The 25908-nt window shown below is 40.8% G+C and overlaps 1 protein-coding gene and 1 long non-coding RNA gene across 4 annotated transcripts in view; one reads left to right on the top strand and one right to left on the bottom strand.

The window, feature by feature from the left end:
• Kcnab1 (potassium voltage-gated channel subfamily A member regulatory beta subunit 1) overlaps positions 1–25908 on the bottom strand; it is a 442167-nt gene that overhangs the window by 174917 nt on the left and 241342 nt on the right. The gene's annotated exons all lie outside the window — the stretch shown is intronic.
• On the top strand, positions 746–14351 carry LOC116092954. Its single transcript, XR_004119572.1, has 5 exons — positions 746–878; positions 1432–1533; positions 9345–9436; positions 10330–10382; positions 13840–14351. It is a non-coding gene; the product is annotated as an uncharacterized LOC116092954 (long non-coding RNA).

The raw sequence follows: 25908 nt of genomic DNA, 5'->3' as shown, positions 1-25908 counted from the left end.
CTCTCCCAGCTAAATTACAAGCCACATAAGACAGGAATTTTTGTCAGATTTGTTTATTGTGGTGTGCCCAGCATAGAGCAGAGCTTGTGGATCTAATCAGATGCTAATAAATATTTGTTGAGTGGAAGTGACTAAGAACTCTGAAGGGATAAGAACATGGCTATTCTCAGCAGGCTGGCCACCTGTCTTCCTAACCTGGCCATGAAGGAGCTCATACATTCCATCCTGGTGGAATCACAAACCATCCGCTCACAGTTTCTAGGGGTGTGTTAGCTATGCATCCCACAGGAAGCAGGCCATTTTAGACAGGAGCTCCAAAGCTCTCAAAAGTTTCCCTGAGCAGAAACTAACACAGGCAGCTTTAAACTCTGCAGTACATCCTATAGAAACCATGGTGCCATGGGGAATGTGGCAGTTTGTATATGCTTGGCCCAGGGATTGGCACTATTAGGAGGTGTGGCATTGTTGAAGGAAGTATTTCACTGTGGGGGTGGGCAGAGAGAGAGCTTCCTCATAGCAGCCTGAGGATGCCAGTCTTCTTTTTGTCTTCAGAACAAGATGTAGAACTTCAATGCCATGCCTACCTATATGGTGCCATGCTTCCCACCATGATGACAATGGACTGAACCTCTGAACCTATAAGCCAGCCCCAATTAAATACTGTCCTTTATAAGAGTTGCCTTGGTCACAGCAACCATAACTAAGACATGGATTTTTTTTTTTTTTTGTCCTAGACACATCTCTTCTTGCCATGCCCAGTCCTTGTCCTCTGCTTCTGGCTTCTGTTTAATCAACATGATTCTTCACCTTCCTTGTTCCTGAGCTGGAGCCACCATAAAGGGAGGTTGCAAGCAAAGAACACTTTCTGAGTCTCTACAGTAAGTCAGGCTCTGTGCTGGGTGGTAGTGGCATATATCAGCCAGTCAAGGATTCTAGGACTGTATTGGCCTATGTGGAGAGCAGGCAATTGCACCCAGAAAGGAACACTGTGAAACAGGACTCAAGGGTTCGATGAAAAGCACACTAATTGAATCTTAGAGAGGTCTTCCTCCAAAACCTGTGCTCAAGACACCTATACTCTTTCTGGTATTCTGGAAGGCTCAGAGCAGCTCTTCACAGAAGGCCTCCTCCATTCTCTTCCAACTCTTGCTGTGGGGTCCTGGAAGTAGCCTAGTTTACAGAACCCAACAGGAGGGACTCAGATGCTGACCCCCATAGCACTAGAGCTACAAAGAACTGAGTTTGTGGCATTTGTATTACGTCTCTACCCAGATCTGATTTTTCTTTGTATAACTGGGCTATAATAAATCTTCTCCTTTCTAATAACACCCATGTGTTTCTGTTCTGGAATGTATTCTGGAGGTGCATGTCTGTATGCCCAGTCATTATCCACAGTCCCAGGGCTAATCCAGGGCCTCTGGCATCTTCTAGAGCACATCCCTGGAGACTCTCTCATGAATACCACCACTGACAGGCTTTTCCATGCAGCACTACTGTGACCAACCATTCCTTTTGGAGGGAAGAAGACTTGAGGTAAGTTATAAAAATAGGGAGACACTGAGAATAGACCAGCCTTCCTCAGCACTTTCCACAAGCTTAGCTTATTCTTCTGGAAACTTCACTGCACATTTCTTTTCATAGCTTTAAAAGCCATTTTCCCTTGACTGGCATGACTTATGTTTTCCTTGCTACCCACTCACTGCAGGTAATTCCCCCTGTATAGGGCTATTGCCACTATATGAACAGAATTTCTTTTCTTTGGTGCTATCCATCTTCTTTCCTCTTCATTTTTAAGGGAAAGAAAAAAAAACTCGTCAGTGGGTGCAGGTAGAAAGACTGAAGTCTAGGTGCTGGAGATGTTGCTCAGAGTCCCACATAAGACAGGCCACCAGCCTGAAGTACCTCAATGGTCTCTCCTCCACTGTAGTCTTAGCTTCTAGTCACAAGTGGTAGTGGACAATCATTTATTGATTCGCTTTTCTGACCCAGCCACTTCTCTACCTCTCAGCCTCTAGCAACTTCTTGTTGTTGTTTCAAACTGAGCATCAAGGCTAAAAGAGAGCTGGGCATGGAGCCACAGCTGTCCCAGTGAGGCTGACGTCCACACCACTTTTCTTCATACTTAGGCCTTTCTATAAAGAGGAAGGAAAAGGCAGCTTAGCCCACTCAGCCATACAGGCTGATGTTTCTGGTGAGTGCTACCTGAACCTTTTCAACATTTTTTGACAATGAAGCATTTATTTCATGTAAACCTTCAGGAACAAATGAAGCTTCTCAAGCCAAACAAACAAACAAACAAGCAAACAAACAAAAAAACCCCTAAAGTTTGGGTTTAAATGAAGTATCAAGTATCTTGGAAAGTTGTGGCAAAATGAGTAAGGAGAGGCCATAAAGCCAGTCCCAGATCACATCCAGCCCTCTTTCTCTCACAACACAATGTCACAGCAGAGCAACAGAACCAGAGCTTAGGCAACTTCTCAGAGATACATTCCCCTAGCTGTTTTTCTTAAGACATTGAGACCCAAGAAGTATGCTTTGTAAGACCACCTGGGTGACATGCATAGGTAACTCTTGGATAGGTGACATTTAAGATCTATCTACCTTACAGAACTTTATCTAAATTTAGCAAAAGCAAGTCTCAATGGATACAAGAAAATTGAAATAACCCTTTGCATCCTGTCAGACTACTGTGGATTAAAGCTGGATTTCAACAGCAACAGAAACAGCAAAAAGACATCAAAGACTTCCTAAAATTCAATGAAAATGAAGGCACCACATACCCAAACTTAGGGGACTTAGCAGTGCTAAGAGAAAAGTTCACAGCACTATCTGCCTTGATAGATCATACTAGCAACTTAACAGCACATCTAAGGACTCTAGAACAAAAAGAAGCAAACACACCCAAGAGGAGTAGACTGCAGGAAATAATCAAAATAAGGACTGAAATCAATAAAATAGAAACAAAAAGAACAATAGAAAGAATCAATGAAATGAATGAAAGAAAGTTTTGGTTCTTTGAGAAAATCAACAAGATAGACAAACTCTATTCAAACCAATTAAAAGACAGAGATAGGATATTCATATTAATAAAACCAGAAACAGAAAGAGGGACAAAACAACAGACATTGGAGAAATCCAAAAATTTATTGGGTCATACTTCAAAAACTCAAACTCCACAAAATTGGAAAAATCTAAAAGAAATGGATAATTTTCTCAATGGATACCATTTACCGAAGTTAAATAAAGATCAGAAAAATAATTTAAGTAGAGCTATAATCCCTAAGGAAATAGAAGTAGCCATTAAAAGTCTCACTACCAAAGAGAGGCCAGGCCTGGATCATTTTAGCATAGAATTCTATCAGACTTTCGAAGAAGTGTTAATACTAATACTCCTTAAATTACTCTATTTAATAGAAACAGAAGGAACATTGCCAAATTCATTTTATACTCAAACCAAAGACCCAACAAAGAAAGAATTGTAGACGACTTCCCTCACAAATATCAATGCAAAAATACTCAATAGTTGCACATTGAATATAAGAACATATCAAAAAGATCACCCACCACAATCAAGTAGGCTTTATCCCAGAGATGCAGGGATGGTTCAACATTAAAAAAAAAAAAAATCTGTCATTGTAATCCACCATATAAGCAAACTGAAAGAAAAAAACCCCACATGATCCTCTCATTAGATGCTGAAAAAACCTTTGACAAAATCCAATAGTGCTTCATGATAAAAGTCTTGAGTGATTAGGGATACAAAGGACATACCTTAAAATATTTGAATAGAAGCATCCTTCCATAAGCCAAAGGTTATTGAACAAAAATTCCAGTACTGGATGTGTCATATTTTCTTATGAGTCAGGGAGGCCCTGAAGATTATAGACCACTGTCAATGACCTTGTCAGAACTAGATGATAAGATCCTATTGCTAAAGACACTATCCTCTTTAGTGTGCATCATACTGGATTGGAACTGAAACATCTGTGCTGGATAGCTTTCATAGGTACTCTGCACATTGTTGTGGAAGAACATCTAGAGTTCTTCCTAGTTGTAGACTCCATGAGCTACAATAATGACCTTCTTAGCAAGGTATGTCCATTGGTGCAATAGTGGTATGAGTAAGATGGGACTAAGCAGCTTCTTTCAGATTAGATTTGAGGTCTATTCTACAGAAGGGAATTCATGCTTGGTTAAGGAAATGCACGTGACTGAGAAGGTTACAGGTCCTAAAGAAAAACCAATTACTATTGTTTTGTTATGGTCTCAAACTCCTTTCTAAAATGTGTTTACACTTATAGATTCATGCAGGTCTCATGTCTTCATAAATTTTTTTTTTTTCTTTTTGCAGTAGGTGGTAGTTAATGCAGAGACTCACAACAACTGGTCAAAGTGTGGCGAATAAGAATCCATGCTGTGTTCAGCCATAAAAGAAACAGCTATAACATACATACTCAGGGTTCATGACTGAAAAGATATCTATAACACTCACCACCAGGTTAATCTATAAGGGCGTAGGTAGAAAAACTTTAAAAGCCAAGGTTAGGGAAGAGTGTTGATAAGCAGTGTTTTCTGGACAGGACGTGGACATTAACATTTACAACACACTGACGCTTGGTCACTTATCTGCATAAGAATCAAACCTGCCATAAATCTCTCATGCAGGAGGTGGGAGCTCAGGAGGCACATCAGTAAGATACTATGGGCAGTTAATGGTTGCCTAGGACAGCAGGTCATTTTCCTCAGTGGTATAACCCCTGAGAAGTTGCCCGAATTCCAGGAGATAACCTCCTACCCATGTTCATCTGTAAATCAACAGTGAGCACATCCCAGACATTAAAAGAGGGGTGGGCTCCTAGGGAAAAAGGATGTGTGCAGGAGAAAGGTGGATGAGAGAGTGTAGTGGGTGTATGTGTGAAAATGACTACAAATTCAGTATATAGATGTATATAATTGACAAAGAAGGACGGGAGGTAGATTTATAGGCTGTAAACATTTTAAATGCACTTAAGGTTTTATAATATTCCTTTTGCATTTCCCTACTGTCTTTTTTTCCAAAATACTGAACTCTCTTTGGGACTAAGGGACCTTGGATTCTCACATTCAGCAGCCTGCCCAGATTGCTCTTTCTCTAAAGGAACAATGAGATTAAGCTCCCCAGTTAAGGACCAGCTGTACCAGGGGTGATTAAATCTGTCTGGATTCCATGTGGCCCGTCTCTCAGGAAATTTCTGAAGCTTGTGTGGCTTTCTCCCCCACCCAGCTGTAATTGTTTTTCAGAAGATAAAAATTGCTCTGTAGATTTGCCCTGTTCTGCTGGGATGAAGTAATGAAAAGAGACAGTTTCAGCAGCCCAGATGATTGAATCTCGAGTCTGGCTTGAAAAGCTCCGTGCTGCCTGTGTTTTCCAAGTTGAGAGTTTGTTAACTGGTCAGCTGGTCACCTACATGATTAGCCAATTATGCCTCTTCTGCACTCTGCACACAAGCACCCGTTTTGTATCTGTCATGTGTAGATACCTGTATCTTCCTGCCACTAGCCAAATTGGCAAGAGGTAAATCCGAGAGGACTGCAATATAGGGGCTCCTCATTTCAAGTCTTTGTGACTCTCACAGGGACTCCCTAGCTTTCCTCTCTCACAGGCTCAGTTTGTCTCCTCATACTAAAGGGTGTCTAATCTAATAACATTCACTTTAATTTACTTCAAAGTATCATGTTGTTTATTTTGAAAATACCTTTTTTTCCCCCTGGAGTGCCTTCTTCTATTTGGAATACTTCTATCTATCTACTTAAATTCATCTCAAAAGCATGTGACAGCTTCCATTTACTGTTTGCTCTCACAGGGGGACTCTAAGCCTTCGGTTACACAAAGTCCATCAGCATCCACATTGGGAGCTCCTTAGTGAGGCCAGTTCTCAGGATCCAACCCTAGACCAGGATCTGAGCCTGGTCCAGGATCTAGGGGGTGGGGCAGTGTCTTCTTCCACAGATGCTCCAGGCAAATCTGCAGCATTTGCAGATTTGAGAAGCAGCATCTGAAAGTGAGGCTGGCAAACTGCCTTGTCAGGTAGACAACAATGTTCTCATTTTGCAGCTGAGTTCCTCATTCAGGCATGGAGACATTGAGTTACATACCCAAAGCCACACTAGTTTACTATTGAATGCATTCCTCTCTTGGAATGTTCTTTTCTCTCTTTAGTAATCCCTTTGTTCTCTGCATTCCTCTGTGGCATTGCCCAGCATGCTGTATCCAATTTCCCTTTTCCCATCATAATGTATGTAAGTCTCCAACTGACCGAGGAACAGTGGGACCTTCCAGGCCAGAGACAATGCAAGGAATTTTCTTCAACCTCACACCTGACTTGGGGTAGATGCTCATGGAATTTTTTTTTTTAAAATAAATTAAAAAAAAAAAAACCAACGCCAAGGCTCATTGGTTTGGAATTGCCTTTAATGTCCTCCAAGAAGTGAAGATGTAAAGATCCATCATGCCCATTACATCACCTTCTGGTAGTTTTTGTGAGGAAAACTGGAATAGGCTCTGCCTTTATTAAATGCAGGGTTAGAGTGGCTATAATTCATCTCAACACCCACTGACTATAATCAGTATTTATTATGTGCGAAATACTGTGAAAGCTGAGGGGCAGATTTAATTTGCTTTCACAAAAATTTATTAACATTGCAACAAAGTCAAGACCCCGCCTGCACTGTGAGTGGTATGTGTGTGAGAGAGAGACAGAGACAGACATACAGACACACACAGAGGGTGGGAAGAGAGAGAGAGAGAGAGAGAGAGAGAGAGAGAGAGAGAGAGAGAGAACACTCAGGTCCCCAATGCATTTCAGATTACATTTCTGTAATTTCTAACAGTGTGGCGAAGATCCTAAGGTGACCATGTGATTTCTTCTGAATAAAAGTCTGTGTCAAGAAGTGGAAGAACCGGATCTGAAGGGAGGACAATCCCAAGATAAGACATGATGTCCTGACCTGCTTGGCTATTTCAGAAGGAAACCAGAGTGAGGAGGATAGGGGCTTGAGGAAATCGCCAAAACCACTGAAGCTCTACTGCTTGACTTCACGACAATCCTGTGCTAGCCTCTGTTGCCCACACTACTTAGGCAAGGAAACCGAAGCTCAGGAAGTTAATGTTCCCAAGGTTTTAGCCTCCCTATGTGGCAAGTTTAAGGTCTGTTTCTGCTTCCCCTGAGGCCACACTATCTGCCAAGCAATGTCCCTGAGCACTGGAGGTGGGTGTGGCAGAAGCACAACTCAGGCAAGGACCTTTTGAGTTCTTCCACATAAAATTTCCACCCTTTGAGCTCCCTGACTGAGTTCTGTCCAGCAGAGCTTGCTGGATGGTTGATGGAACAGCTGCTGTTCCTGAGCCTTCAATCCTGCTTAGTGCCCAGGGTAGGACAAACACCTCCTCTGGGGCTTAATCCTCTAATCCCAGGCTTTAGGCTTTACTATGTTTAGTGCTAAAAATTAGTTTGAGTCAACACTGAATTTCACAGTGCAGATGCTCCGTGACTCCCAGGGCACTCACGTTCTGATACTGTCTGAAGTAGCAAACATGGTAAGTTAAATACTCATTCAGGGCTCTTTATGACTGACCATTCTAGCTCAGCAGCCCTGGGCACTGCAGAGCACAGGCTGCTCCCATTGACTGATGGCATATTAGGGCTGGCATAGTTGCCAAGCATCATCTACACAAGAGGGAGTGGCCTATGACTTTCAGGTGACTGTACTCACATACACATCCTATACTTCCCGATCTTTCTTTTTCTGAAAGGCCCTAGAGTCTGGTGGCTATTTCTTCTTCCTACTGTTAGGTCCAAAGGAAACTACAATTTCTCCAAATGCCAAAACACAGTGTAATGAGCAAATACTGGACTACAGGAAGATTTCTGGAGCTAGACAAAAGCCAACATCCCCCAGGAACTTGTGAAACTGGTTCCCATCTTCTGAAAGGAATCATTTCCCTTACCTCTGGCACAAGGGACATATGGCTAGCTCTGGTGTCAAGTACCTCCAGAAGCATCATAAGTACTTCTTATACATTTCAAAGTCCATGCTAGCATCCTAGCTAGCCCTTTGTCCCTCCTCCCTACCCTAAAGCTCCTCCAGTTCTTGGGCTTCCATTTCCCCAGCTACTCATCTACTCATTACCCTTATAACCCTGCTAGCATATAACTCATATAACTATGATCTCCCTCTCTCTCCCTCTCCCTCTCCTTTCCCCTCTCCCTCTCTCCCCCCCTCTACCTCTCTCTCTCTCCCTCTCTGCTCTACAACTCCTGCAGATGCCTCTGGCTGTTTTTTCTCTCTCATATCCGCAATAAAATCTTTCCCCTTACCCACGCCACGGGCTGGTCATATTGTCCATTTATCTATCTATCAGGGCCAGGAACCTCTTTTCTAGAACTTCACACTGGCAAGCCCATGGCTTAGTTAGGGTTTCTATTGCTATGAAGAGATATTGTTACCATGGCAGCTCTTATACGGGAAAGCACTTAATTTAGGCTGGCTTACAGGTACAGAGTTTTAGTCCATTGTCGTCATAGCAGGGATCATGGCAGCACACAAGTAGACTAGGGTCTGGAGAAGGAGCTGAGAACTCTACATCTTGATTGATAGGCAGCAGGAAGAGAGATTCACGGGGCCTGGTTTGAGCATTTGAAATCTCAAAGCCCATCCATCCATAGTGTTATACTTCTTCCAACAAAGCCACATCTCCCAATAGTGCCAAACTTTGTGATCCTGTGGTGGCCATTTTCATTCAAACCCCCAAAGCCCAGAACTGAGGTTCATTATTGAGTTCACAAAGCAAGAGTGCTTCAGTGGCTGGAGAAGGCAGCACCTGTCTCTGTATGGCTAAGATCTCTTCACCTCACTACCCAGAGGTGTAGGGCGACATTTGAATCCTCAGACTTTACAAACGTACCTGCTGCCCCCAACAGAGAGGGAAAGTCTTGCATGGGCCCTGCTTAGGACCCATCTTTATTCTGCAAAAGATCTGGTTGGTTTTATTTCTTGCCAAACTGAAAGAAGGCTGTTGCTTGTGTAAGCAGACTTATTACAAAGTGTTTTCTTATGTCTAAGAGGTATCATGTGATGATATGGTAGCTGGAACCACCTGAGAACTGACAATGATATCATGCAGATTTATGTAAGAAAGACAAATGTGAAGATGTGAGTATAGATTTTATGTAAGAAGAAATACAGATGCACGTTTAAATTTATGTCCATCACTGATAGGTGACTGGGTGAATAAGACCCTCCCAAGTTCTCAGTAGATAAATAAGCTCCTGTTCTAAAATCTGAACCTGTATTTCTATCATTAGGGAGCAGAAACAGGAAGATCTCTGGTGGTCTCTAACCAGTTCGTTTAGCCAGTCTGCAACCAACAAGTTCATTGAGAGACCTGTATCAAAAGGTAAGGTGGAGGAGAATAGAAGAACATTGACCTCCGGCCTCCAAACAGGTAGTATGCAAACTCGCATACATGCTTTCAGCATAGACACACATACATACACTAAAAATAAAATCACAAAAAGGTCTCAGTGTTCTCAGTGAGTTTACAGTTTTGTGTTGGGTCACACTGATAACTATTCTGAGTTGCATATAGCTTCACAGGTTGAGGATTAGACAAGCCTGGCTCTTGACATGCCTGTGGTATCTGAGTATAAACATATGGAAAGGTATTAAGTTGTACACTGGAGATTTGTATTCATTTTTTTTTAGATTTACTTATTATATATTTATTATAAGTACACTGTAGCTATCTTCAGATGCTATAGAGGAGGGCATCATATCTTATTTCGAGTGGTTGTGAGACACCATGTGGTTGCTGGGATTTGAACTCATGACCTTTGGAAGAGCAATCGGTGCTCTTACCTGCCGAGCCATCTCACCAGCCCCGAGATTTGTATTCTTAACAATAGACAAAGACTATGCAGGCAATGAAACAGAGAAGAGAAGGAATCAGAGCAAGAAACCTGCTAAAGATGACTCATTTGTTAAGAGCACTGGCTGCTCTTCCAGAGGACCAGGGTAAGAGTCACAGCACCCACAATGCAGCTTACAGTGGCTGTGATTCCATTTCCAGGGGATCCAACACTCTCTTCTGGCCTGCAAGGGCACCAGATGCACATGGTACACAGGCATACACATAGGCAAAACACACATACATATAAAAATTAAAATGATGATGATTGTCGTTGTTGTTGTTGTTGTCGTCGTCGTCGTCGTCGTCGTCGTCGTCGTCATCATCATCATCATCATCATCATCATCATCATCATCATCATCATCTTGCAATGCTTTCCAAGAAATATGGGAGCCCAACCATTTTGGAATTTCCTTTCCTGAGGAACAAATTGAGGTAGGACCTTGGGTAACCTTGGGCAGTTGTCTCTTACACTGATATATTAGGATGCTTTAATTCTCATTTAATTTTAATTTGGCCCACATAAAGGACAGGTATTTATCATTCCTGGTACCAAATGTTGAATTCATTATTCTGAGGTCACTCTACAAATAAATGTCAGAGTTGGAGCTGTACCCTATGTGCAGGGACTGGTGAGGGTGGGGCTGGGGCTTCCTGTTTACTAGGGGGCTAGTTTTGCAAACTTTATTTGCAAAAACAGATAAGCAAAGGGTAAATCTCTCTCCATAACACAGCAACAGACTGAGTTGTGGAGCATCTTGGGACTTTGTGGTATGTCCTGAGTGCAGCTGTAGATGAGAGGTCTGTCCAGATGTCAGAATTCCAGGGGCTCTGCACCCAAGAGGTCCTTCCCAGGTTTGGCAGATGATAAAGGAACACCTTGTTCAAATTGAATTTCAAATCAACAACTGATACATCTTAGAATCAAATTTGCATTTTATCTGAAGTTAGAATTTGGTGGGTATCTTTTTTTATTACTGTGTTATCTCTTCCATTTTCATACTCACAAATTAGATTTAAGTGCAGAACTCCAAGGATACATACAAACAAAATCCTCATGGATGAAACTTGGAGTTTAGTGTAGGAAAAGGGACTCTGTAGGTGGGGAAGTTTCACCCTCTAAAGTTTTCCTTGTTAATTCTTTTTCCTTGGTGCATCTTGGGACATAGGTAAAAACATCTCTCAGCTTTACATTAATAAATGAATTAGTGACAGAATTCTTTTTTTTTTTAAAGATTATTTATTATATGTAAGTACACTGTAGCTGTCTTCAGACACTCCAGAAGAGGGAGTCAGATCTCATTATGGATGGTTGTGAGCCACCATGTGGTTGCTGGGAATTGAACTCAGGACCTTCAGAAGAGCTCAGTGTTCTTAACCACTGAGCCATCTCTCCAGCCCCACAGGATTCTTCTTCATCTCTGGCATATTTATTCACAATCTGTGATTGAGGCTAAAGGGAGCAGCCTGTGATGTCGACTTGACTGTGTCTGAAATCAACTAAAAACCAAACAGTTGGGCACTCCCATGAGGAATTTCCTTTAACGGATCCTTTAAGGTGAGAAGACTTTCCCAAAGTCTGGATCCTTTAGGGTCTGAAGACCTACTCCAAACCTGGGCCACACTTTCTGGTGGCAGCCCACATAAAAGGAGACGGAAAAGGAAGCTCTTGGTTTTTGCCTGCTTGCCCTCAGTGTTGCTGTCAAGTCTGTCCATCCTATTTCTGAGGCATTACTATACTGGTGTTAGAAACTCCTTGGGATTCCAGCATTGACTGAAAACTTGCGGCTGTCTTGGAGAGCAGCACCAGACTGAGACTGCAGAGACATCTGGTCTCATGGACTGCATAACTACTGGATGGCTTTTCCATCAGGAGATAGCGATTATTGGTCCATTCAGACTCCAGCCACTGCAGAGACATCTGGTCTCATGGACTGCATAACTACTGGATGGCTTTTCCATCAGGAGATAGCGATTATTGGTCCATTCAGACTCCAGCCTATAAGGTTCTCTAACAAATCCCCCTTAACATATGTATGTTAATATATTAATATTATATATATTCATTCTGTTAGTTCTATGCCTCTAGAGAACCCCAACTAATACAAATTGTGGTACCCTGAAAGGGAATGGCCCCTTATATGCTCATATTTAAATATATGGTCTTCAGTTGGCAGAACTGTTTGGGAAAAATTAGGTTGTATGGCCTTATTGGGAATGATATTTCATGGGGGCAGCCTTTGAGGTTTAATAAGCCCACAGCATTCCCAGTGCCCCTTTCTCTGCCGCATGCATTTGTCTCAAGATGTAAGTTCTCAGCTACTGCTCCAGCACCTTACCTATTGCCTGCTGCCATGGTCTCACCATTATGGTCATGGTCATGGACTTACCTTCTAAAACTGTAGGGCCCCAGTAAACAATACAGATTATAATGCCTCCTCATAGCAACAGAAAAATTAACTGAGAGCTATTGAGGTAGCTCTCACACCTTCACAATGGTGCTATGGCCATTCTTATTAGACAATTTTTTTCAAGGACTGTGAAAATTTTCCTTAAAATTGCCGGATACTAAAACAACACCAGTTATGCCCTTTAATTAACTATTTGGGGTGTGTGTGTATGTGTATGTGTGTGTGTGTGTGTGTGTGTGTGTGTGTGTGTGTGTGAGTGTATATGTGTTAAGTGTCCAGGAAGACTGCTTTTTAATTTTCCAGATAACTTCTAAAAATAAAGGATCAGCGGTAAAGCTGTCAGATGACTCTGATATGCCTCTACTGGGGAGAGAAATTGTTAAATACATTCAAAAGACTTATGTGAACTACAAAAAGTATGAATTTTCCCACTTACATTCAAGAATCTAATCAGCCTGCACAGGTATTAGAACAGCCACTGATAAAATGGTGACTTTCTGTTCCTTTCCAAGGTTTCTGGAAAGACCCTAGGGACCAGGTCCTTTTTATCTGTTGACTTTATGCTGTTCTTAGGAGCCAAATAAAACCACCTAGGATCTGGGTGGTTTAAATTTAAGTGCAGCAATGCTTTCATATAAGACAGATACAATTTATAAACTACATGGGAGGCCACGCTGAGCAAAGAGATTCCCTGTTTGAGTGTTATTAAGATGCAGTTAAGATGCAGAGATGCAGGATTCCCTTCCTGGCTGGGTAACAATTCAGATTATGGCTGCTAGCTTTGTCTCAGCTGGGGAAGTAGCAGTCTGTGGTGCTTGCTGGCTGGAATGGTGCTCCTGCCAGCTGAAGGGATAGAAGAGACTGGGGATGCTTCTGACTTGGTCTTCTCCCACAAATGACCCTGGAGGAAACTATGACTCCTAAAGCTAGCAGCCTTAGGAGATCTGAAACTCCACATCTCATTTCCAACGTTTGAAGCCCTTTTCTGGCTCCTAGGGGCACAGCGGTGAACCAGATCTTCAGTGCTCCCATGTCAAGGAGTCATCACTTGTTCAGAAGGCATAGACAGACAACTGTTCAGGACTAAGCCCACAATTTCTCTTTTCTCTCCAATATTGTTTTTTTAGCATTTCTGAATAACCAACTAAAGTTCATCCTCTTTTCATGTCTCCATTTGTTTTGAATACCATGGGACAGGGAGTACGGAAAAAGACTAGAAAACAAACGTAAACACAAAAATAGAAATACTTGCTATTTTCAGTATTTAAAGTTCACAAAAATGCCACATTCCTTGCATATTTGTATATGTTGTATGAAACTTTATATATAAGTTTTACTAAATTTTTTGAGTGCAAAGAGCTTCCATTTTTTCTTTCACTTGTTGTCTGTAGGTCAAATGTAGAGCTAAATATTTAGTGTCCAGTGGTGAGAAGGAGCTAAGAATTAAACATTTCTCCCTTTGCCTTTCACTGTGTGGACAGTGAGTCTGTTACAGGGAGTGGCAAGCTCAGAGATCATTGTGGATATTCTGAATCCTATCTCCTGTTTTTTTTGGTAAGTAAAATAAAAAAGACTGTATCTGCCCCTCCTAAGGCCTCCTGGTCAAAAGAATGGCTTTGGGCAGAGACATGAGATTCTGATCTGCAAAAATCAGAACATTACATACGTCAAGGTTTCAAAAGTTTGAAATGAGAGCATAAAATTTCTGAGCTTCTAAGACTCCAGGTTTTGATACAGTTGGACATAAAGGTCCCACTTCCCAGTGCCTTGTAGAGTGAATCCAGCTTGACTGGTTGGTAAGCAAGTCAGGAGTCTACCCTTCTTGGGAAGCTGATTTATCTGAAGCCATTCTAATGAGATGGGAGGAATAATTATCCCCTTAATGAGATAGTATAGTACCCTTCCTAGAGGCTGCTCCTTGTGGAAGTGGCTTACAGAGCAACACTGTTAAGCCTGTCTTATTTTCTGAATTCAAACTTAGAAATCTCTCTCTCTCTTTCACTCTCCCTCTCTTCCCCCTCCCCCCTCAAAATTTCTATATATTTTTTTCAGTTATTGGCCAAAAAGCTAAGCAAGCTTTCCCTGACTCTTCTTCTTTCTTCTGTAGCCCCCCCCCCCCATTCTCCTATGCAACTGCTCTTGGATTTCCATCGCAGAGTAAACCTGCCTCTTTGGACCCTAACTGAAGAAAGCCTGGCTCTCTTTCTTCTACTTCCCTCTTCTCAGCAGCTGCCAAGATTTCCAGCTTGCCTGCCTTGTTGTTTCTCTTTCAAACGCTAATAATATCTTAAAGCTTTCTTCTGAGTCCATTTTACATCTCTTTCATTAACAAGACTAAGAACCTAAAAAGGGAATGCTAGTTTCCCCAGTAAGCCCACCCCTCTAAGCTGTAGAGTGCTTACCTTTTAGACTTTCACTCCCTGTACAAAGAATTTAATTTCTGCAATTTTTCAAATCTTGTTTGCCAGGGTTACTTCCTCCACCTGTATCCCTTTGGATTGTGTGAGGTTATAAGCTCCTGGAAGTTGGGACCTTGTCTATTTAAATTTATTTTGTAAAGACCAAAACCAGAGCCAAATACTTTTTGTAAGATAGTTAAGCAGTGGTGAACAGAAACTCAAAATGAAAGAACCCAGGCCCATTCTGACAGACAGATTTGATTTGCCCTTGTCTAATGCCTTTCTCAAATTATCACAGACTGAAAAAATGTAAGAAAATGGCCCAGCAGGAACTCAGACTACAATGTAAATTAAAACAAAATTATTTGACTATGAAAAGCATGCGATCATGGTGAATAGAACTACAAAAAATAAAGGACATAAGGATAAACACAGGAAGGGGTCACGCTGCTGTGAGGACCGGGATATACATGCCTCAATAATGTGAATATCGTGTGAGGCCAAGGAAAGTCCAAGGGCAACCACCATTTTTTTTTTTTTTTTTAGGTCAGAAGGAGATGAGCCAATTTTCCTTCTAGCAGAGAACAGACACTAACAGTGCTGATACTATGTAACAGGCCCTGTACACATTAACCATTCCAACTACCTTGTGAGGTCACTACTACAACCACATTTATCCATTTCCCATCAACATAGCCAATATCCAAGGCTGAGGATGAAGAATACATGAAGAGAAGCTCATGGTTTGGGAGACTGAAGATTCAAGATCAGGTAGGGCCATTGGTCGAGCCTCTGCTGAGGGCCTCTTTAGCTGCATTTCATTAAGGCGGAAGACACTACACAAGACCCACACGAGAAGGAATGAGCATTTGACAAGAAGCTGAAGAGTGACTCAGGGGTTGGGCTTGCTCTTTTTTTTAACAACTCACTCTCTTGTGAAATAACCAGGCAGGTCTCATGAGAACTACTGTAACCATAGAGTGTGCCCTTCCCCCAGCCTTGAGCAGGCTAAGTAGACCTTAAGTGTCTGCCAAGGTTGGACCTTTACAATCCAGGTGGAGTCAATTTCCTAAGGGAGTAGACTGCCCGCTGAGCTGGCTTTGCAACTCAATCCAGCTGAAACAAAGGATGGGTCTGTGGGCTCTCCCTATATAAATGCAGTGCTGACTATTAAACTTTGAGCCTTGATCAGAAAACCTCTGTCTTGGCTTCATTCCTCTCTCGCCTGCCTGTCCTTTTTTCATTCCCAGCCTCCCTTTCAGGTGTACCCAGTTCTCTGCAGCTGCTGGACAGCTACACTAGAGCAGTGCTCCAGTGCCCTAACCATGCCAATCAGAGCCTACCTCTTAATGTCTCCCCACTTCCATACCACCATAGTGGAGACCAAACCTCTAAACTGTGAACACCCAGAAGATAAACCACGACAGTTGTATCAAAATTACATATGCACAGTGGAGCCAGAATTAAAACCAAGCCTGTGTTAACTCCAGGTCCTGTTCTTCACTTCTTTATCACATGGCAGAGCCCTGGAACGATGAACACTCAGGAAGACCCTCAACTTCGCAGCACAGGGCAGTTCTCAAGGACCAATGTTGTGTTTCATTTCTGGGGAGAATAATCCATGCTTCATCAAAAATACACTGTGCTTGATGTGCAGTTTTGAGGTTACCTTTTCTTTCTGATACCCATTCCTCTCTACCATGTCATGTCTTTGACATGACAGTCAGTATGGCAGTCAGAATGAAGTTATTTTAAGTGAAAAAAAATTCCCAGCTGTTTTCTGTCCAGATGATGTTATATAGCAGTTTCCTCTGAATTAAAATATTACTTCCAAGAGGAAAGGAGAGGCTCATGAGACTTAGAAAATAAACAAAAAGTCACTTATTTGGGAAAGCAGAAATGTCAATATTCTCGAAGGCCCCTCATCGGCTTTGTAGAAGGCATGAAAGATTGCCCGTGGATACTGAGAGAGGAGATTCTTAGATCAGTGGAGCTGCCTGTAAGCTGTGCAGACAGCTCCAGGGCAGTGCCTTCCATGAGTCATCACTTTGTTGGGGTGGGCCTTTTGGTCATCCAGTTGCTTTTAAGTCATCTCTGCTCCTGTACGTAATCCCTGAATAAAAACTCTTTGGTTCACTAGGTGGAACTTTGGTACAACTGTTATTTTGTTATGTTGTGAATTCTGTTTCTTGGGAATTCTGCTCTGGAGTGAGGCATTCAAGCATGTGTGTGTGTGTGTATGTGTGTGCATGTATATGTGTGTACATGTGTGTATGTATGTGTGTGCATATCTGTGTGTGTGTATGCATGTGTGTATATGTATGTGTGTGTGCATGTGTACATATGTACATGTGTGTGCATGTGTGTGTGCATGTCTGTGTGTGCATGCATGTGTGTATATGACTGTGTGTGCGTGCGCATGTCTGTGTGTGTGTGTGTGTGTGTGTGTGTGGTGTCTCCCCAGAAAAACTATCTTACATGGCAGATGACTGCTAGAGCTTTAAACAACTCATTCTGAATAATTCCTAAAATGTACTGTTATGAGCTAATCATCATTTGATACTATCAAAGAATTTGGTTTCATACATAGCTGAGGCTCGAGGGGAGAATTAATAACATGAAAAATGGGCTCATCTTAGCTAGAATTAGGCAATCTACTCTGGTATTAAAACATACATCATATATTGTACATCTTAGTTTCTCTGAAAGGGCAAGTTTGTATACTTCCAAACTACATGTTTAGATTTTTTTTTTTTTTTTTGAGGAGGTGTGGCTTTTTGATACAGGATCTCTCCAAATAGCTGAAGGCACTTTTGAAGTCACTGTGTAGACTAGACTGGACTCAAACTCACAGAGATCTACCTGCCTCTGCCTCCTAAATGCTGGGATTAAAGGTGTGTGCCACCAAATGCAGCTGTGTTTAGAATCTTAATCTTACAATTCATTTGTTACAGAACAAAATATCTTGAATTGATAATTCTTATTCAGTCATCCTGCTGGTTTTTCTTGGAATCTTAAGAATTTACTGATTACATAAAGGACTGATAGACTTTGAAGGAGTGTTAAGTGATGTATGGAGTAGAAAGGAAGATTAGTTAATTACCAAGCACTAAATTATTACACTAGATTTACAAGTTCTCACCTGTCTTAGTGGTGGAAACAGAAAGAGTAGAGTCTAGTACCAAAGTATCAGCTCTCCCCATTGCAGTCTGTCTCAGAGGTTAACGATGAGGCTTTCTACCATCCCCTGTACTGCTGGGTGAGCACCCCTAGCTGTAATAAGTGTGACTGCTGAAGTATGGAATGCGCAAATATCTTAACACTTTTTCTACATTAAGCAATATGCTTGATCAGATCTAATTGGGTTATTTATAAATGAGTATGACAAAGACACTAGATGAAAATGGCTTGTAATTTATAATATAATTAGCTTTGGCTGGACATGCATTGAGAGTGGCCTAAACAAAAGAATGGATACATATTCCAAATACTAAAACTTTCAAAATTAAACTTGATAAGGCATAATCACTTGCATAAAATAAAGGAAGAATAAATAAAATTCTTTGGTATTTTAGTAAGTTATTTTTAATCACATAAACTTAACCACTATATAATTGAGTTATTAATTTTAAATGTGATCTTACACTAAGTTTTTTGAGACAATGCAATGGTTTATGTGGCTTTAATATAATTCCTCTTGGGAACCATTTATTCTCAGTGTGTTGACGGTGATATGAGTCTGTTTTCACTACCTTAACATGGCAGCACAGTAGAAAACACCTGCACTTTCTTCTTACATGGGCAGGAAATTCGTTTCTACAGACACTGTCTAAGAACATTCTGAGAACTTAGATGGAATCATCAGAACTGACGGCTGCTTTTCTTCTAATTGTCATTTAGTTCTTGATAGATTTGTCAACATCAATCTACTCTTCCAATTTGTGTATGAGAATGAAATTCTAAATAGTGTTTTTCCTTGGAACCTATAGATACATGATTAAACACATGGTATAGAGGGTAATTCTTTCCTATCTTCTCCCTCCCCCTCCCCAGCTCGCTCCAGCCCTGCTCTGCAGGCCTATTTATTTTATTTCATATAAGTGTGCTGTAGCTTCAGATGCCCCAGAAGAGGGCATCAGATCTCATTACAGATGGTTGTGAGTCACCATGTGGTTGCTGGGAATTGAACTCATGACCTCAGAGCGGTCAGTGCTCTTAACCACTGAGCCATCTCTCCAGCCCCTTTCCTGTCTTTTACATAAGAACATACTAAGCAACAACAACAACAACAACAAACTGACAGATCTCGTTTATAAGTTATTAGCTTTGTGTTCTGCATGAACCAAAAACCCTATGTCAACTCCTCTCGCTGTTCTATGGAGTGTTATTACTAATGACACCACCAACGTTTCTGATCTTCAGAGGAGGAAGTAGAGCTGTATATAACAAGAGTTATGGTCACATAACTACAAAGGGCTTAAACCCAGGGATGGTGTCTTTGCAAGTTATTCTTTTATATTCAGAAGCTGTTATTTTTAGTCAACTAAAAATATTGGAGTTTCAGTGATTGGAAAATACTAAGCTCAGATCACATGATTAGTGCAGTCTGTCCACTCACCTGGACAGATTTTTTTTTTTCTCTTTGCCCCATACCCTTTGCTCCCAGACAATATTTCCAAGGTAACCATTTATAAACATATCACCATGTTGTCACAGACCATATTTAAGTCTCCTAAAACCATTTCCCACCCAAATGGTTTTCCTGCATCTTACTTTCTTCTCCACACAGTATTGTATTTATACTTTAAATATTTATCCATCTTTGGTGTCACATACATGATGTGTGACTCCTATGCAGTGATTTTCTCCATTAGTTAATCTGTACCTTTATTTCCTATTTTCCCATTATTAATTCATTTCAATGAACATCTGTAAGCCAGTGGGGAAGTTTTTCTTTTACTTCTACACGAGGCAGGAGAGAAGTCAAGAAGGATTCCAATTTTTTGTAAGCTGTCCATAATTCAGATGAAGAAAGCCTGGGTGAGAGTGGTGGCTGGGAGTTTGGCTTAGGACATATAAAACCTGAGGTTCAAGTAGTAGAGATGGCAAACAGGTAGCTGCAGCTCGAATCTAGAGCCTCAGAGTAACACAAGACAGATACAATGGCGTGCATGCTTACTTACAAAATTGAGATTGTTTTATGGATAATATACCTACTGTTCTATGGATAAAAACAGTTTATACTGAATATTTTTTCATATGGTAAAATAGCACTGTATGTTTTGATGGTTGTATATGAATCTAACATTTAAAGTTAAGATATTTATCCTCTTTAAACCTCTCTCTCACACGCCTTGGCATAGTCATCCTGATAGCTCCTTACAGACTAGGAGAGTGAGGCTTCAGTGGGTAAAATGCCTGTCCTGTGTCACCACCATTCCATGGAGATCAGATTGAAGCTCAGATTTTGTAGGGTTCCTTTTACCTCAGCCTCAGACATAACATCCCCAGTTCCAGTTTCTGAGAACCATGACTGGAAGCCATGACAGGGCTCATTGTAGTGAAACATCTGTGAGTTGTCTCAGGATGCTCCCCCAAAATAGACTGCAGTGACACAGTCCACACTGTATAGCCTGACGTGCAGCTTCTAGCTCATCTGATCAGTTACAGATGAACTCTGTAGTGTACTCCCACCACAGCGGTCATTTCCTCAGTGTTACATAAGCAAGCCATGCACAGTACTCCTGTGTCCTCGCTCATTTTCCCAGGCCCTGATTCCTGACTTGAGTCACCAATCATTCTGTTCTGGGGGCAAGGTTTCAGATGTCAAACAGGAGGAAAACCATTGTTTATTCACAGAGCTGCACCTTAAAACATCCTTTTGATAAATGACGGCTGTGGGTTATGGGAGAGTCTGGGAAAAGCTTGAGGTTACTGCAATTCCCTTAGAAAAGATGAGAAACTGGCAACTATTAGGGGGAAAAGATGTGAACTCCCTAGAAAGACAGATGGGCAGCCACTGGCAACATTTATGTTTTCCTTTGGCAATGCAGAGGGCTATATATATTTTTAATGCATGTGAACAAAAAGACCCAAACGGTATGTTTCAGAAAGTAGGAGGCAAGAAAGTAATATATGCTTCTCTTCATGGTGGAAATGGGAGACTGTTTATCTAAAAATACAAACTATACAAAACAGTTATTATTTTGTGCACTGTAGGAAGGGCTGTTTTAAACAATACTTTGTCTACAGTGTCTCCATTTTTAAATTATTATTAATAGGTTTTATAAGGATCTAAAGCAATCATTGTAAGCTTTCTTGCTTTTTATCCATCAGCCTTCCTGGCAGGTATTTCAAATACCAGCTTGATGAAACTTTATCTATGGGGACCTGAAATGCATTCTTCCCACAAAGGTGGGAAGAGGAGGCTCTAAAATTCTGGCTGAGAGCCAACTTAGCCTCGCCTTTCAAACCAATGGGGGAAAAAAAAAGAGAGAACAGAACAAAATAAAACGCCCACCCAAACCAAAGCAAAACCAACAGCAACAGTAGCAAAAACTATGCCTGACAAAAGAAAGCTCACTGGCTAGCTTTTACTTTGCTGGGAAAGCCTTGAGCATTTCCCAGGAGTCTCCAGCTGCCATTAGAGACCAAAGTTCTGCAGGTCTGTAACCGTGTGGCCTCTACCTCCTCGCTGCCCCTGCTCTGGGTTCCAGTTTTGGCTTCTCTGTTGTTCTTTACTTCTGACATCCAGGCTTCTTCCTTCCCAGGCCTGAAGTTAGTATCACCTTGGGTCACAATTGGTTGATGATGGAACATAAATGGGACCAAATTTATGTCATGACTTCAGCTTGGTGGTGGTGGTTTAAAAGGATAGATGATGTATCTAAGGGCACTTCTTAATCTTTGGCCCAACATTTCTAATCCCTTAAGATGAATCCATTTCTAGAGTGGTCTGAAGTAACAGAAGGTGTGTCAAGGGCTCTCTCTATCTGTGTTGTCTAATGAGGTAGCTGTCAGCTCTTGTGGTTGGTACTCACTTGGAGTGTGGCCACTGGAATTGAGGCACAGATCTACAATACTATTGAATTTTAGTCAATTTAGCTAAAATACATACCTAAGTTAGGCAAGTCTGCAAACAACCTGGAAACATGATGAGTTATTTCTCTAATATGAAACTAAGTGTAGATTATGTGTTTCTGACAATGCTTAAGCACCTAAACTGGATTTTTGCTAAAAACAATGTACCATAGTTATTTAATAGAGCTCAGAGATTTAGTGTAGAAAACTAATACATGTGATAAAATATTTCAGCAATTTTAATGCTTCACCATTGATATCTAGGAATCTTGTGGGATAGGATGACATACTAAAATGATATACAGTAGTTTAAATAAAATATATTACTATGGCTGTTTGAATAAGAGTGGCTCTATAGGTTTATATTTGAATATTCAGTCCCTAGTTGGTAGAGTCATTTTGGGAAGGATAAGGAGGTATGTATGACCTCTCTGGAGAAGGTGTTATTTGGGGATGGAATTTGAGAGTTTAAAAGACTCACACTAGGCATAATCTCTTTCTGCCTTCAACTTTTGAATAAGACATGAATACATGACTAGTGCTCCAGTGCCAACCTGGGGTCATGTTCCCTACCATGGTGATCATGGACTCACCCTCTGAAACTGTGAGGAAACCCCCAATGAAATGCTTTATTTTATAAGTTGCCTTGGTCACGGTGTCTCTTCATGCAATCGAAAAGTAAATAAGATAATTATTAAAATTATTTTTACTTGTTGGTTTTGCCTTTTTTTAAAAAAAATACAGCTATTCATAGGTTTTAGGTTACATATGCAGCATCAGTGTGTTGGACAGTACTGCTTTTATACTTGCTATGATTTATTATAAACTCTTAATAAAATTTAGACAATATTTCAAACATCAAATAGGCTTTGTTGATTTTTTTAGCATATAAATTTGCCTAAAAAGATTAAACTAGTTATACTATATACAAATTAGTCACCACATTTCTTAAATATTATATGGTTGTATAAAGAGGAAGAAGGGGAATTCTTGAGTGTCTCATTAGAAGTGTGCTTTCCCCAGTTGAGAAATTACAACTGCTACTATGCCCATTTTTCTACTTCAAAGGACATAGTTAAAGGCAACATGACTCTATTCTTTAACCTGCAAAGGCATCCACTGTGGGAAAGACATTACTATTGAGAGGCAGCAAAGATCTCTCTGAGCTTGATAAGCGAGCCCACAGTCAGAACAAGGTTTTCTGTGGGTGGATGGAGGCTATCTACTGTGATGTTCTTATGCATACATTCATATTTCATCATGATTCGTCCATAGACTGTTTGTTTCTTCCACTTCACCACCTCAAGTAAACCACCCACAATATCACAACACACCAGAGGCACCCTGCCAATTGAGTGGGAAGTTCAAGGAACTCCCTGTTGCTGTCAGTTGGAAAGACAGAGCTAATAAGATAGAGGATTCCCTTGGGATTCACTTGATGATAGAGTTCCTCTCCTGTATGCTGGTCCCAGCTTTGTAGCATTTATTTCATCATTGTTGGAGGACTGGAAGACTCATTGTTTTTCCATCCATATTCTATTAATGTGGTAAAAGATACTTATCTAAAAGACCAGCACAGTCAGAATTGGACACTTGGTAGAAACCTGAAATGTGCTTCATGCAGTAGTAAGAAAGCCTCTAGTTAATTGCAGATCCCACTTGCTCTGCATTCCACTGTGTTCCTTACTCAGAAACCAGAGAGGGAGATTTAAGCATTTCTAAATTTGAATATTAGGAGCTTCTTGGGGTTACAAGAAACTTAATGTGAGAAAATCAGAAAGGATGAGTACCTTACTGGTATGCCATCCATCCCCTCTGTGTGACTCTATTGTTCCATCAGCAAGTTGGGCAGATGATCCCTGACCCTGCCACAACCAAAGGAATAGTATAAACTAGCCTTTAAATCAGTTACTGAAGCTTGTAGCATTTTCAAAATTGCAAATAGAATCAGTTATTTTTTTTAAATTGGTGATTAAAGCCTAATGTGGTTTTGTTAGAAACTGGTTGTGCAGAGTGTAAAGGTTTCCATTTACTCTTTGATAACTAAGTGATGAACTAAGACAGATTGCCATGTCCTATGAAGTTAGCCCTGGCTAGAGCCACAGTTCCTCTAGGATGACATTCTAAGTGTTTAAGAATACATACTGATAAGGAGAGGAAAGACAAAACCTCAGAGCCTGGGGGTTAAATTCAAGTCCCTCAAATATGTTTGGATGTGAAGATCGAAGACCATGGGTATTATATTGAATACCAAATGAATTTTGATTAAGGAGGCTACTTACATTGACATTAGGCATGAAAATATTGTTATTTTGATGTTGAACTATGCTTTAACTTTGTTTTACATTAGTACTAATACTCGCTCAGCATTTCAATGAACAATGTCTTTTTTAGAGAGGTCAACATGGGTAATTGTTTTGGAAGGGAGCATGTGTAAAGTGAATATGAAGTGAAGCTGGCCAGGCAGCATGGATGCTTCTACCTCCTGCTCTGGGACTGTTTCCTCAGAACCTGCAGTGACTATTCTATTAATTAGCCAAGATGGAGTTAGAATCTCAAGATGTGGTAAATAAATTATATAAATTAAAATAATGGATTCTTTGGTGAACTCTATGTTCTTTGTAAAATATTTAGCTATTTTCATTTTTTTTTAAAAAATGCTGATACAAGTGGTAGTTCACTCTTAAAATTATTAAACAAATTGCTGCTTGGAATACATCTGTATGATACATTGTTAATCCAGACTGAAATATAAATTTCTATATATCAAACTTGGTAGATACTGAGTATCCATCCATGTCCTTGGTACTATTCAAATGCATGGTAGCAAGGTACCCAGCTGGGGATGCCTTTGATCTCTCATTGGCACTGTAACTGAACATTAACTGAGCATAAATTATTAAATGGATATCTTTCATTTGGATGTTGTGTACATCTTACAGTATGCGTAAGGTCACAAGTTTTATGGGTTGGAAATTGAATACAAACATAACCAGTCAAGTTAGGTACATTACACATTATAGTACTTTTGTTTTCCTAGAATCAAGGAGGGATAATTTTCATACCTTCCTGGCACTCACCTAGTCTTTGTTTCGGGTGGGGGTATTCTTGGCTATACTGAATTGATAAGGTTATTTCCGTTTTCTTTAGAGACACAGATGTCCCTTTGGGCAAAGATAAGAAACCCAGGAACAACAATATTTTTATTCTTTCGTTGGTCTTCTTCTAATCCTCCTGTGGTTTATCAGCCTCCTACTATATCTTATGGAAGTGATAGTTGATGTTTTTAGCTTGCTGATTTTGGCCTAGGTGAGTTGAGTCTTAAATGCTCTTAGAGACATCAGTGACATGCTCACACAGCAGGTATTGAGGTACAACTCTAGCCAAGAGCTAGAGAGGAGCCAAGGCATGCCAACATCCTAGTGAGTTTAGAAATGTGTCTTCCCTGGCTAAGGTTTGAGATGCCAACAGCTCAGGTCAGTATCTTGAGTGTAGCTTTTTGACAATAACTGAGCTAAGTCCCATTTGGTTTTCTAATCCCAAGAGATGGTGCCACAACAAATACAGCTTAAGCCATTAGACTTGGAGAGACTTGTCTCACAGCAATGTACAATCAGTACAACCTCTAACTCCAGTGATAACACATTCACTTTTCTGAAAGCGTCATGAGGCCAAGATCTGGTTCTAGTGCCTCCTTCCATGTCTGCTTCCCAGCATGCTGCTTGGCAAATTCAGAAACTCAAACAGATTTTGAGAATGAAAGAAGGACAGAAAACAATAAGAAAGAGGGAGAATGAAAAGCTAGCACCAGTAAAGGAATGGAGACTTGAGTTGCAGGTTATCTGGAAGAACTGAGAATTATTAAGTCAACTGTCTTAGACTTATAGTCACTCAAATGATTTCACTTCCTGTCTTAGGGTATCTATTGATGTAGGATATCTATTGCTGAGATAAAACAGGATGACCAAAAGCACTGGATGGAAGAAAGAGTTTATTTCTTCTCTCAGGTCACACTCTATCACTGAGAGCATTCAGGATAGGAGGAACTCAAGGCAGGAAGTGATAGAGAAG

Source organism: Mastomys coucha, unplaced genomic scaffold (genome assembly GCF_008632895.1).
Source record: "Mastomys coucha isolate ucsf_1 unplaced genomic scaffold, UCSF_Mcou_1 pScaffold16, whole genome shotgun sequence".
Classification (NCBI taxonomy): domain Eukaryota; kingdom Metazoa; phylum Chordata; class Mammalia; order Rodentia; family Muridae; genus Mastomys; species Mastomys coucha.
The sequence above is the reverse complement of the archived record's forward strand: the minus strand, read 5'-3'. Positions and strand labels throughout refer to the sequence as shown.